Consider the following 12,156-nt stretch of genomic DNA (forward strand, 5'->3'; position numbering starts at 1 on the left):
TAGTATGCATAGAAACACAATATTTTATAATGAAAATAAAGTCCAAAATTGTTTTAAAGTTTTGACTAAAAAAAGAAATGAGAAAAGGAAAAAAAAACTAATGAATTTCAAAATTTTTCTTTGGCCAAAATATCGATTAGAAGATTTAGCTTGTATAAATCGTTATTGGTTTAATACCCATAATGGAAGCCGTTTCAGTATAGTAAGGATACATATGTATCCGCGTGTGAAAATTCGTTAATCTAATTTTGTCTTCTATTTAGCATATGTATCTATCTATAGATAGATACATAGGTTAAGAAAATACACATATTTTGGTATGACATTGATTTTAATTTAATGATGTATACATTAAAAAAAAGCATTAACAAAATTATCTTTTTTATCTAATGTAATGTATACAATTATTTTTTATATATCAAACTAGTCTCCTTTATACTATATCTATTTAAATTCTCTATTTAAATTGGATTGATTTCAGTTATAAAAAAATTTAGATTTCGGATTTCTATCAAAAAATTAAAAATGAGTGTCATTCTAATTACTGATCAATAAAAATATCTATAAAAATCGAGGAGAAGGAAAAACTTATTTTTTATGGTAAAAAAGTCATTTATACCTGTTATTTCACAAGAAAAAAAAAGGAAAAAAACCGGGATTGGTTGAATTTCAAATATTCAAATTTACCAATAGAATACGAAGACTTACTTCACATTTTGAATTGCACCGAAAGACTACTCATCCCAAACAGGTTTACGTAAAATTTTGGGAAAATGGCAAAGATTATTGTCTTATTTGTGAAAGAAAGATGGAATACGGTATAAAAAATTAATCAATCAGTTTAATATTCGGCAGTCACAAATTCGTTAAAATGAAGAGTAATTTTCAATTATTCGATTTATTAGATCTTGAATTTGGATGAACTTTTTTTTAAGCGATTCATAAAAGAATAAATCGAGCAAAAACCTATGAATATCTCAACGAAAAGAAAGGACTTCATGATAGTCAAATGAGGCCTCACCACCCATCAATGCACGATGTTCTTAGACTTATTGTTACTCTAGATGGTGAAGATGTTATTGATTGTGAACCGATATTGGGTTATTTACACAGAGGAATGGAAAAAATAGCGGAAAACCGAACAATTATACAATATTTGCCTTATGTAACACATTGGGACTATTTAGCTACAATGTTCACAGAAGCAATAACTGTAAATGAACCAGAACAGTTGGGAAATATTCAAGTACCTAAAAGAGCCAGCTATATCCGAGTAATAATGTTGGAGTTAAGTCGTATAGCTTCTCACGTACTATGGCTAGGACCTTTTATGGTAGATATTGGTGCACAAAACCTTTTTTCTATATTTTCAGAGAAAGAGATTAATATATGATCTATTTGAAGCTGCCACAAGTATGAGAAATATCATAATTTTTTTCGTATCGGAGGGGTAGCGACTGATCTACCTTATGGTTGGATAGATAAGTGTTATGATTTCTGCGATTATTTTTTAACAAGTATTGCTGAATATCAAAAACTTATTACGCGAAGTCCTATTCTTTTAGAATGGGTTGAGGGCGTTGGTGTTGTTGATGTAAAAGAAGTTATTAATTGGGGTTTATCAGGACCGATGCTTCGGGCTTCCAGAATACAATGGGATCTACGTAAAGTGGATAATTATGAATGTTACGAAGAATTTCATTAGGAAGTTCAATGGCAAAAAGAAAGAGATTCATTAGCTGTTATTTAGTTTAAATTGGTGAAATGATAGAATCCATAAAAATTATTCAACAGGCTTTGGAAGGACTTCTCGGCGATCCATATGAAAATTTAGAAATCCGCTGCTTTGGTAGAGAAAAAGAGCCAGAATGGAATGAGTTTGAGTATCAATTTACTAGTAAAAAATCGTCTCCGAGTTTTGAATTGGCAAAACAATAACTTTATGTAAGAGTTGAAGCCCCCAAGGGAGAATTAGGGATTTTTCTAATAGGGGATCAAAATGGTTTTCCTTGGAGATGGAAAATTCACTCGCTCGGTTTTATAAATTTGCAAATTCTTCCTCAATTAGTTAAAAGAATGAAATTGGCCGATATTATGACAATACTAGGTAGCATAGATATTATTATGGGAGAAGTTGATCGTTGAAATGATAATTGATTTAACAGAAATACAAGATATACATTTTTTTTCAGATTGCAATTTTTAAAAGAGATATATAGAATTCTTTGGGTATTTATACCTATTTTTATTTTGATATTAGGAATTACTATAGTGTACTAGCAATTGTATGGTTAGAAAGAGAAATATTTGCAGGGATACAACAGCGTATTAGACCTGAATACACCGGTCCTTTTGGAGTTCTTCAAGCTCTAGCAGACGAAACAAAATTACTTTTTAAAGAGAATCTTATTCCATCTAGAGGAGATATTCGTTTATTTAGTTTCGGCCCATCTATCTCAGTCATATCCATTATAATAAGCTATTCAGTAATTCCTTTTGGCTATGACTTTGTTTAATCTGATATGAATATTGGTGTTTTTTTATGGATTGCTATTTCGAGTATTGCCCCCATTGGACTTCTTCTGTTAGGATATGGGTCAAATAATAAATATTCCTTTTTGGGTGGTCTACAAGCAGCTGCTCAATCAATTAGTTATGAAATACCATTAACTCTATGTGTGTTATCGATATCTCTATGTGTGCTTCGGTGAGACATAAATTTTTTGATACTATTTCTTATAAGCCTCTCCTTATATTTAAAGTACAAAAAGAATCTATAAAGAATATATATATATATATATATATATATATATATATATATATATATTCTTTTCGCATTTGGATTGAATAATTGAATCAGATAGTTATATGAGTGCAATAAAATAGCTTTTTTTGAATATAATTTATAGAAGACTCTATTACTTATAGAGAAAGTATGATGATTTCAAATTGCGGTAAAAATATTGAGTCTAATTTTCTATGTATAAGAATAAGGTGAAAAAATCAATGAAATTCTAGAATTAGATTCTATATATTATATTCTATGTATAAAGTGGTTGTTTTTCCCAAGATTTGTTGATTAGTAATCTTGTCTTGAAGCGGACGCAAAAGACCAACCTTTTTCAAATTTTCAATATCATTTGTATGAATTAGCATACATATATTAACAAAATTAAAAAAAGGGATTAATATAATAAAAAAAATTAATGGATGGCTAGAAACACCAAAATACACAAAAGATTAGTAATGTATATTTTTGTTTTAAATTATCCAATTTACGTATAATATAAAAAGAATACTAAAGGGGACTTGAAGTTGGTAGAAAAAATAAGGCAGTACTCCCCCCAATTCCGTCTAGAGTATACTTCCATCCATTGATTGAATAAATAACTATCAGGAACAAAATAATCCTTTAATTTTTTGAAGTCCCCTTTTGCTTACACAAAAAGGAATAAGATAAAAGGTAAAAGTGATCTCCTTTTTCTTTTTTGTCTTATATACTCCATATTTTTGGAGATAATCATAATTTAAAAAAAGAACATCTAATTATTTTTCGGAATCGAAAATGATGTGGGAGTTCTTGATAATTTAAAAGAGTATTTTATGCAAAAATGAACTTAAGTTATTACTCAACAAATTTAATTTTGAATTTTTTAAAGGATAAGATCAATTCAGAAGTACCTATTGTATTTTTTTATTTATCTAAAGAAATTCAATAAATGTGCAAATGTTTTTATATTTTAAATAAGTGTGTATTCATTTAAATTTTTTTTTAGAACAGACGAATTCAATGGGTCTAATTCAGAACCGTCCGAGAAAATAGAATCTTATCTATCTTAGGGATATATCAAGGGAGAAATAATCGACCGGGTTCTTATATTTTTTTAAGGCTTTAAAGGATCCGTATGAGATGAAAATCTCATGTACGGTTCTGTAATAGAGATGGTAACAATAATGTCATCACCGACTAGGATTATCTAACAGTTTAAGTACAATTGATATAGTTGATGCACAATCCAAATATGGTTTTTGGGGATGGAATTTATGGCGGCAACCTATGGGTTTCCTCGTTTTTCTAATCTCTTCCCTAGCAGAATGTGAAAGATTACCTTTTGATTTACCAAAGCGGAAGAAGAACTAATAGCGGGTTATCAAACCGAATATTCGGTATAAAATTTGGTTTATTTTATGTTGCTTCCTATTTAAACCTATTCGTTTCTTCCTTATTTGTAACAATTCTTTATTTTGGTGGTTTAAATTTCTTATTCCGTACATCTTCGTTTCTAATTTTTTTCAAATAAATAAAACATACAGAATTTTTGTAACGATAATTGGTATCTATATTACAGTAGTTAAAACTTATTTATTCATATTCGTTTCTATCACAACAAGATGGACTTTGCCTAGCTACGAATAGATCAATTATTAAATCTTGGGTGGAAGTTTCTATTACCCATTTCTCTTGGTAATCTATTATTAACAAAGTCGTCTCAACTGTTTTCACCGTAAAAAAAATGTGGACCTTCTATATTCAAAATTCAGAACTTGTTTAAACAAAGAAAGAAGAAAAATATTCAGAGCTATTCACGATATGTTCCTTATGGTAACTGAATTCATAAATTATAGTGAACAAATAATACGAGGTGCTAGATAGATTGGTCAAGGTCTCATGATTACCTTATCTCACGCAAATAGGTTACCTGCAACTATTCAATATCCTTATGAAAAAATAATCTCATCAAAACGTTTTCGCGATCGAATACATTTTGAATTTGATAAATGCATTGCTTGTGAAGTATGTGTTCGTGTCTGTCCTATAGATCTACCCATTGTTGATTGGAAACTAGAAACTGATATTCAAAAAAAACGGTTGCTTAATTACAATATTGATTTTGGAATCTGTATATTTTGTGGTAATTGTATTGAGTATTGTCCAACAAATTTTTTATCAATGACCGAAGAATATGAACTTTCAACTTATGATCACCACGAATTGAATTATAATCTAATTGCTTTGGGTCGTTTACCAGTATCAGTAATTGATGATTATACAATTCGAACAATTCAAATAAAATGATTTCAAAATTCTTCACAAAAATAATTGAATTTCTCTATATATAGAATAAAAAAAAAGATATTCTATTTTTTTGAAATGACTCTTTGGCATAAAGAAAAGAATGAAATTACATTGATTCTATAACAATTGTACCTAATAACAATTCACATATCTTATCTTAGGATTTGTGAATTTCTATGCACAGATAATTTTCGTATTTAACAAGTTTTTTTCCTGGTCATACAATAAGGTCATGAAATTTCTATTTATCTTTTATTTTACATATAATGGATTTGTCCGAATCGCTACATGATTTTATTTTAATCTTTCTTGGATCAGGTCTCATATTAGGAAGTGTAGGAGTAGTATTGTTTACGAATCGATTTTTTTTGCTTTTTCATTGGGACTAGTTCTTGTTTGTGTATCTTTATTCTATATTTTATCAAACTCCCATTTCGTAGCTGCCTCACCGCTACTTATTTACGTGGGCGCTATAAATGTTTTAATAATATTTGTTGTGATGTTTATGAATGGTTCGGACTATTACCAAAATTATCATGTTTGGACCGTTGGGGATGGAATTACTTTGATGGTTTGTACCAGTATCTTTCTTTCACAAATAACTATTATTCTAGAGACATCATGGCACGAAATTATTTGGACGACAAGACCCAATCAGATATTAATATATATATATATATATATATATATATATATATATATAATTGTTTACCAATTTACTAGATTGAAAATGTTTAATTTTTTGTGTTCAAGGATTATGTTCCAATGTCACATTCAGTAAAGATTTATGATACATGTATAGGATGTACTCAATGTGTACGAGCCTGCCCAACAGATGTATTAGAAATGAACCTTGGGACGGATGTAAAGCTAAACAAATGCTTCTGCCCCAAGAATAGAGGACTGTGTTGGTTGTAAGAGGTGTGAATCCGCCTGTCCGACAGATTTCTTAAGTGTTAGAGTTTATTTATGGCATGAAACAACTCGAAGCATGGGTCTAGCTTATTGATACGTTTCAAAAAGAACCGCATACAAGTACTTTTTTTACTGGCAAAAACCCGGGCTCAAAATATTTTTTATTTTGAGCCCGGGTTTTTGTAGTCTAAGTATATCTTATTTTTATCATGAATTATTTTCCTTGGTTACAACAGTTATAGTTTTGCCAATAGTCGGAGGTTCTTTAATTGTCTTATTTCCCCACAAAGGAAATAAGACAATTAAATGGTATACTTATTGTACATGTTTATAGATCTTCTTCTAATAACCTATGTATTTTGTTATCATTTCGAATTAGATGATCCACTAATCCAATTGACAGAAATTATAAATGGATCCATTTTTTTGATTTTTACTGGAGATTCGGAATAGATGGACTCTCTCTAGGACCCCTTTTATTAACGGGATTTATCACTACGTTAGCTACGTTATCAGCTCAACCGATTACTCGAGAATCTAAATTATTCTATTTTCTAATGTTAGCAATGTATAGTGGTCAACTAGGAACATTTTTCTTCTCAAGACATTTAACTTTTTTTCATCATGTGGGAATTAGAATTAATTCTCGTTTATCTACTTTTATCTATGTGGGGTGGAAAAAAACGTTTGTATTCAGCTACAAAGTTTATTTTGTACACTGGGGAAGTTCTATTTTTTTATTACTGGGAATTCTGGGTATGGGTTTCTATAGTTCTAATGAACCAACATTAAATTTTGAATCATTAAGTAATCAATCATATCCCATGGCACTGGAAATAATCTTCTATATGGGATTTCTTATTGCTTTTGCTCTCAAATCACCAATACCCTTACATACATGTTTACTTGATACCCATGGAGAGGCGCATTACACACTTGTATGCTTTTAGCCGGAATATTATTAAAAATGGGAGCATATGGGTTGGTTCGAATTAATATGGAATTATTATCTCACGCTCATTCTATATTTTGTCCCTGGTTAATGTTATTAGGTTCCATCTCTTGGTCAACGCAATGTAAAAAAAAGAATAGCTTATTCCTCGGTCTCTCATATGGGTTTCTTAATTTTAGGAATTGGTTCTATAAGCGAGACAAGGCTGATTAGGGCTATTTTACAAATAATCTCTCACGGATTTATTGGTGCTGCCCTTTTTTTCTTGGCAGGAACTAGTTATGATAGACTACGTCTTCTTTATCTCGACGAAATGGGTGGAATGGCTATCCCAATGCCAAAAATGTTCACGATTTTCACTACCTTATCGATGGCTTCTCTTGCATTACCAGGCATGAGCGGTTTTGTTGCAGAATTTAATGTATTATTGGGAATAATTACCAATCAAAAATATCTTTTCATCACAAAAATACTCATAACTTTTGTAACTGCAATTGGAATGATATTAACTCTTATTATTTATTATCTATCTTACGTCAAATGTTTTATGGATACAAGCTTTTTAATAAACAAAATTCTTATTTTTTGATTCGGGGCCACGAGAATTATTTATTTCAATTTCTATCCTTATACCCGTGATAAGTATTGGCATTTATCCAGATTTTATTTTTTCATTTTCGGCTGACAAGGTTGAAGCTATTCTCTCTCTTTTTTTATAGATAGTTTTTGGGAATAAATGAAAAAGAAAAAATAGAAATCAATCCGATGCACAATAAAAAAATGGATTTCTTTTTGTATTTTCTTAATTACATAAAAATGAAATTGAATTCTAATTGAATATTTTTGTTGTTTGTGAGAACCCCTTGAATCAATATTACATTACTTGATTCAATGGGGTCTTAATCATTTTATTGGGAGTTTTTTTCTTATTCTATAGAATGTTTCCAATATTTGTGAATTTTTTGAATTAATTAGGTGTAAATGAACGATAACTATGTAGTCCTATTCCTAAAAGATTTATCCCTAAATAACATATCCAAATTATAAGAAAGCCCATGGAGGCCACTATTGAAGAATTTCTATATTCCAATTTTTTTATTTTTTCTAGTATGTAAATAAATTGTGAAAATAGTCCAAGTAATAAAAGCCCAAGTTTCCTTTGGATCCCAATTCCAATATGATCCCCATGCCTCATTAGCCCATACTGCTCTAGATATATTACCTATTGTTAAAAGATAAAACCTAGATTAATAGTACGGTAACCCCAACAATCCAATTGTTGAATAAATTGATATCTATAATAATTTCTATAAGATGAATAAAACGAAAAAGGAGTTTGTTGTAAAATATTCTTTTATCATTCATATTCATATATTTGATTTCAGCAAAAGAAAAGGATTCATTAAAAAAAACAAAGTCTTGCTTTTACCAATAATTTGTATGAGTTCTTGAAATGTAATGACTAAAATAGCCACTGATATTAATGATCCACATAAAGAGTTGTATAACCCAATATCATCATACTTGCGTGCATCATTAACCAATGGGACTGTAAAGCAGGCACTAATTTTAAGGATTCATGCATTTCGGTTAAAAGACCCGAAGTAGCGAAGCCTTGGGTAAAAAGAATACTTGGTGTTATTATTGTATTGAAATAGTCATTTTTTTTTGTTTTTTGAAGCAAAGAACCATATAAAGATAGAAAAAGTCCATGAAAGAAATATTAAAGATTCATATAAATTACTAAATGGTAAATGGTCTGAAAAAATACAACGAGTAACTAACAATCCTGTGATACAGAAAAAGGTTATTATGATGCTTTTTTTGAACAAATTGTATAATCCTATGATTTCATTGCCTAATAATAAGGTTATCAAATGAATTGAAATTAAAATAGATACGACCGAAAAGGATATATGAGTTAATATATGCTCTAAAGTGGAAAATACCATATAAAATGAAAAATAGAAATACTTGGAATAGAAATAATAATTCTTTATAGGAACTTTTTTTTAGAAGATAAGATACTGCTACTCGGACTCGAACCGAGATGCTCTAGCACTGCTTCCTAAGAGTAGCGTGTCTACCAATTTCACCATAGCGGCTTACTCGAAACCATAATAACCCAATTTTAGTCAATTGTCGAGATTCAAAGAATCAATTAAAACACAATATTTGTTTACTAAACATTCAATAAAATAATTTTAAAGAATTCTACAAGAATCTATTAAATATAGAATGTAATATCATAATAGAATGTAAATATCCTAAATTCATAACTGAATCTTATATTCTAAATAAATTTTATATTCATATTTTTGTATTTAAAAAAGAGTCGTTGAATCCAGTTAATTGAAATTATTCTAACGTTTATATTTGTTACAAAAAAGCTTTTTGAATTTCCCGTAAAAATAGATTGCCCTAATGAAAAAGCTTTTAATGCTGTAAAATATCCCTTCTTTTTCCATAAAGTTTTTCGATTAAGTTTTTTTGATATAGACGTGCGCTTTTTTGGAACTTCCATAGAATTAGTATAGTTTTTTATTGTTATAGAATTTTATGTGAAAGACATTTTGCGGTAAATTAAAATTAAGTTTATCTCTAATTAGACATATATTTTATATATTTGAATTTCCAATTTTTTATTATTTATAATAAGAATATAATACTTTTTAGAAAGTTTTCCCCAAATCGCTATTTCTTATTGTAATAAAAACTGAATTAGTTAAGTTAAATTTAATGAACTAAACCAATGTTCAAAAAATATTGTCCAAAGAGTCAGAATAATGAATAATCAATTATTCTATTTTATTAAATTCTATCTTTCTTTGTTATTAACTGAAATCATTCCTTTACTTTACAGAAAAGATAAAAGAAAAACCTAAGAAACCAAATTCATTAGAATCCTAATTTTTTTTCTTTATTGTATGGAATATACACATCAATATTCATGGATCATACCTTTTATTCCATTCCAGTTCCGATGTTAATAGGAGTGCGACTTCTACTTTTCCGACTGCAACGAAAAATATTCATCGTATTTGGGCTTTTCCTAGTATCTTATTGTTAACTATAGTTATGATTTTTTCGCTTGATTTGTCTATTCATCAAATCAAGAATAGTTCGTTTTTTCAATATGTATGGTCTTGGACCATAAATAATGATATTTCTTTAGAGTTTGGGTACTTGATCGATTCACTTACTTCTATTATGTCAATATTAATTACTACGATTGACATTCTCGTTCTTATTTATAGTGATAATTATAGTCTCATGATCAAGGATATTTGAGATTTTTGCTCATTTTAACTCTTTTTAATATTTCAATGTTGGATTAGTTACTAGTTCGAATTTGATACAAATTTATTTTTTGGGAATTAATAGGAATGTGTTCTTATTTATTAATAGGCTTTTGGTTCACCCGCCCTATTGCGACAAATGCTTGTCAAAAAGCATTTGTAACGAATCGTGTAGGGGATTTTGGTTTATTATTGGGAATTTTAGGTCTTTATTGGATAACGGGTAGTGTGGAATTTCAGCATTTATTTCAAATTATAAATAATATGATTTCTAAAAATGAAATGAATATTTTTTTTCTCTGTTTTCCCTCTTGCTATTTTGTGTCTCAGTTGCAAAATCTTCCCAATTTCCTCTTCATGTATGGCTACCCGATGCTGTGGAGGGGCCTACTCCAATTTCTACCCTTATACATACTGCTACTATGATAGCCGCTGGAATTTTTCTTGCGGCTCATCTTTTTCCTCTTTTCGTAGTGCTACCCAAAATAATGAACACAATAGCTTTTATAGGTATAATAACAGTAATATTAGGAGCTACTTTAGCTATTGCTCAAAAGATATTAAGAAAAATTTAGCCTATTCTACAATGTCTCAATTGGGTTATATGATGTTAGCTTTGGGTATGGGATCTTATCGAGGTGCTTTATTTCATTTGATTACTCATGCTTATTCAAAGGCATTGTTGTTTTTAGGATCTGGATCCATTATTCATTCAATGGAAGCTCTTGTCGAATATTCTCCAACTAAATGTCAAAATATGGTTTTTATGGGCGGTTTAACAAAACATGTACCGATTACAAAAAATTTTATTTAGTGGGTACACTCTCTCTTTACGGTGTTTTTGGTCTAAGGATGAGATTCTTAATGATAGTTGGTTGTATTCACCAATTTTTGCAATAATAGCTTGTTCTGCAACAGGATTAACAGCATTTTATATGTTTCAATTTATTTACTTGTTTTTGAGGGATATTTAAATGTTCATTTTTTGAATTTTAATGGAAAAAAAATAGTTCATTCTATTCAATATCTTTATGGGGAAGAAACAAGTAAAACTTAAAAGAAAAAACGAAATTTTTTCTTAGTTTTACTAAAAATCAAAAAGAATGAAATAACTTCTTTTTTTATCCGGAAGAGATATCTACATCGCGTTAATCAAAATATTAAAATATAAAACATCTTGTTTTGTTATTATCCATTTGGCACTAAAAAATTGCTTGTTTATATCCTAATGAATCTAACAATACTATGTGATTTTCTATGCTTATATTAGCGCTCTTTACTTTATTCGTTGGTGCTGTAGGAATTTCTTTCAATCAAGACGGAATACATTTGGATATTTTATCAAAATTGTTAATTTCGTTTATAGACCTTTTACATAAAGATTCAGACAATTTTATGAATTATTATGAATTTTTCACAAACGCAACTTTTTGTTTGAGTTTCACTTTTTGGGGAATATTTCTACGTCTTTTTTTTACAAATTTGAATTTATTAAATTTATTTGAAAAAAGTTTTCTTAAAAAAAATGTTGGCGATCATTTTCAAAATATCATATATAATTGGTCGTATAATCATGGTTATATAGATCTTTTTTATGAAAAATCTTTAATTGCTAGTATCAGAAGATTAGTGAAATTAAATTCTTTTTCGATAAAAAAGAATTGATGGAATTACAAATGGAATAGTTATTATATGTTTTTTCTAGGAGAAGCTATCAAAGATGTGGGGGGTGGGCGAATAGCTTCGTATATATTATTGTATATTCTAGATATATTAATCTTTCTAGTAATTTTGTTTTTATTCGAAACAAATAAATATTGAACTCGGTAAGAAAAAGGATTTAAAAATTGAAAAGAAGATTCTTCAGAATCTTCATTGAATACTAAAATTACGTATTGAATTTGGATTCTTGT

General features: G+C 28.9%; 2 pseudogenes; both read left to right on the forward strand.

The window, feature by feature from the left end:
- Positions 1-884: 884 nt before the first annotated feature.
- LOC114171305 lies at positions 885-2,711 on the forward strand (annotated as a pseudogene).
- A 4,546-nt stretch (positions 2,712-7,257) lies between these two features.
- On the forward strand, positions 7,258-11,206 carry LOC114171318 (annotated as a pseudogene).
- Positions 11,207-12,156: the final 950 nt, after the last annotated feature.

This window comes from Vigna unguiculata, unplaced genomic scaffold (assembly GCF_004118075.2).
Source record: "Vigna unguiculata cultivar IT97K-499-35 unplaced genomic scaffold, ASM411807v1 contig_20, whole genome shotgun sequence".
In the NCBI taxonomy this organism is placed as follows: Eukaryota; Viridiplantae; Streptophyta; class Magnoliopsida; order Fabales; family Fabaceae; genus Vigna; species Vigna unguiculata.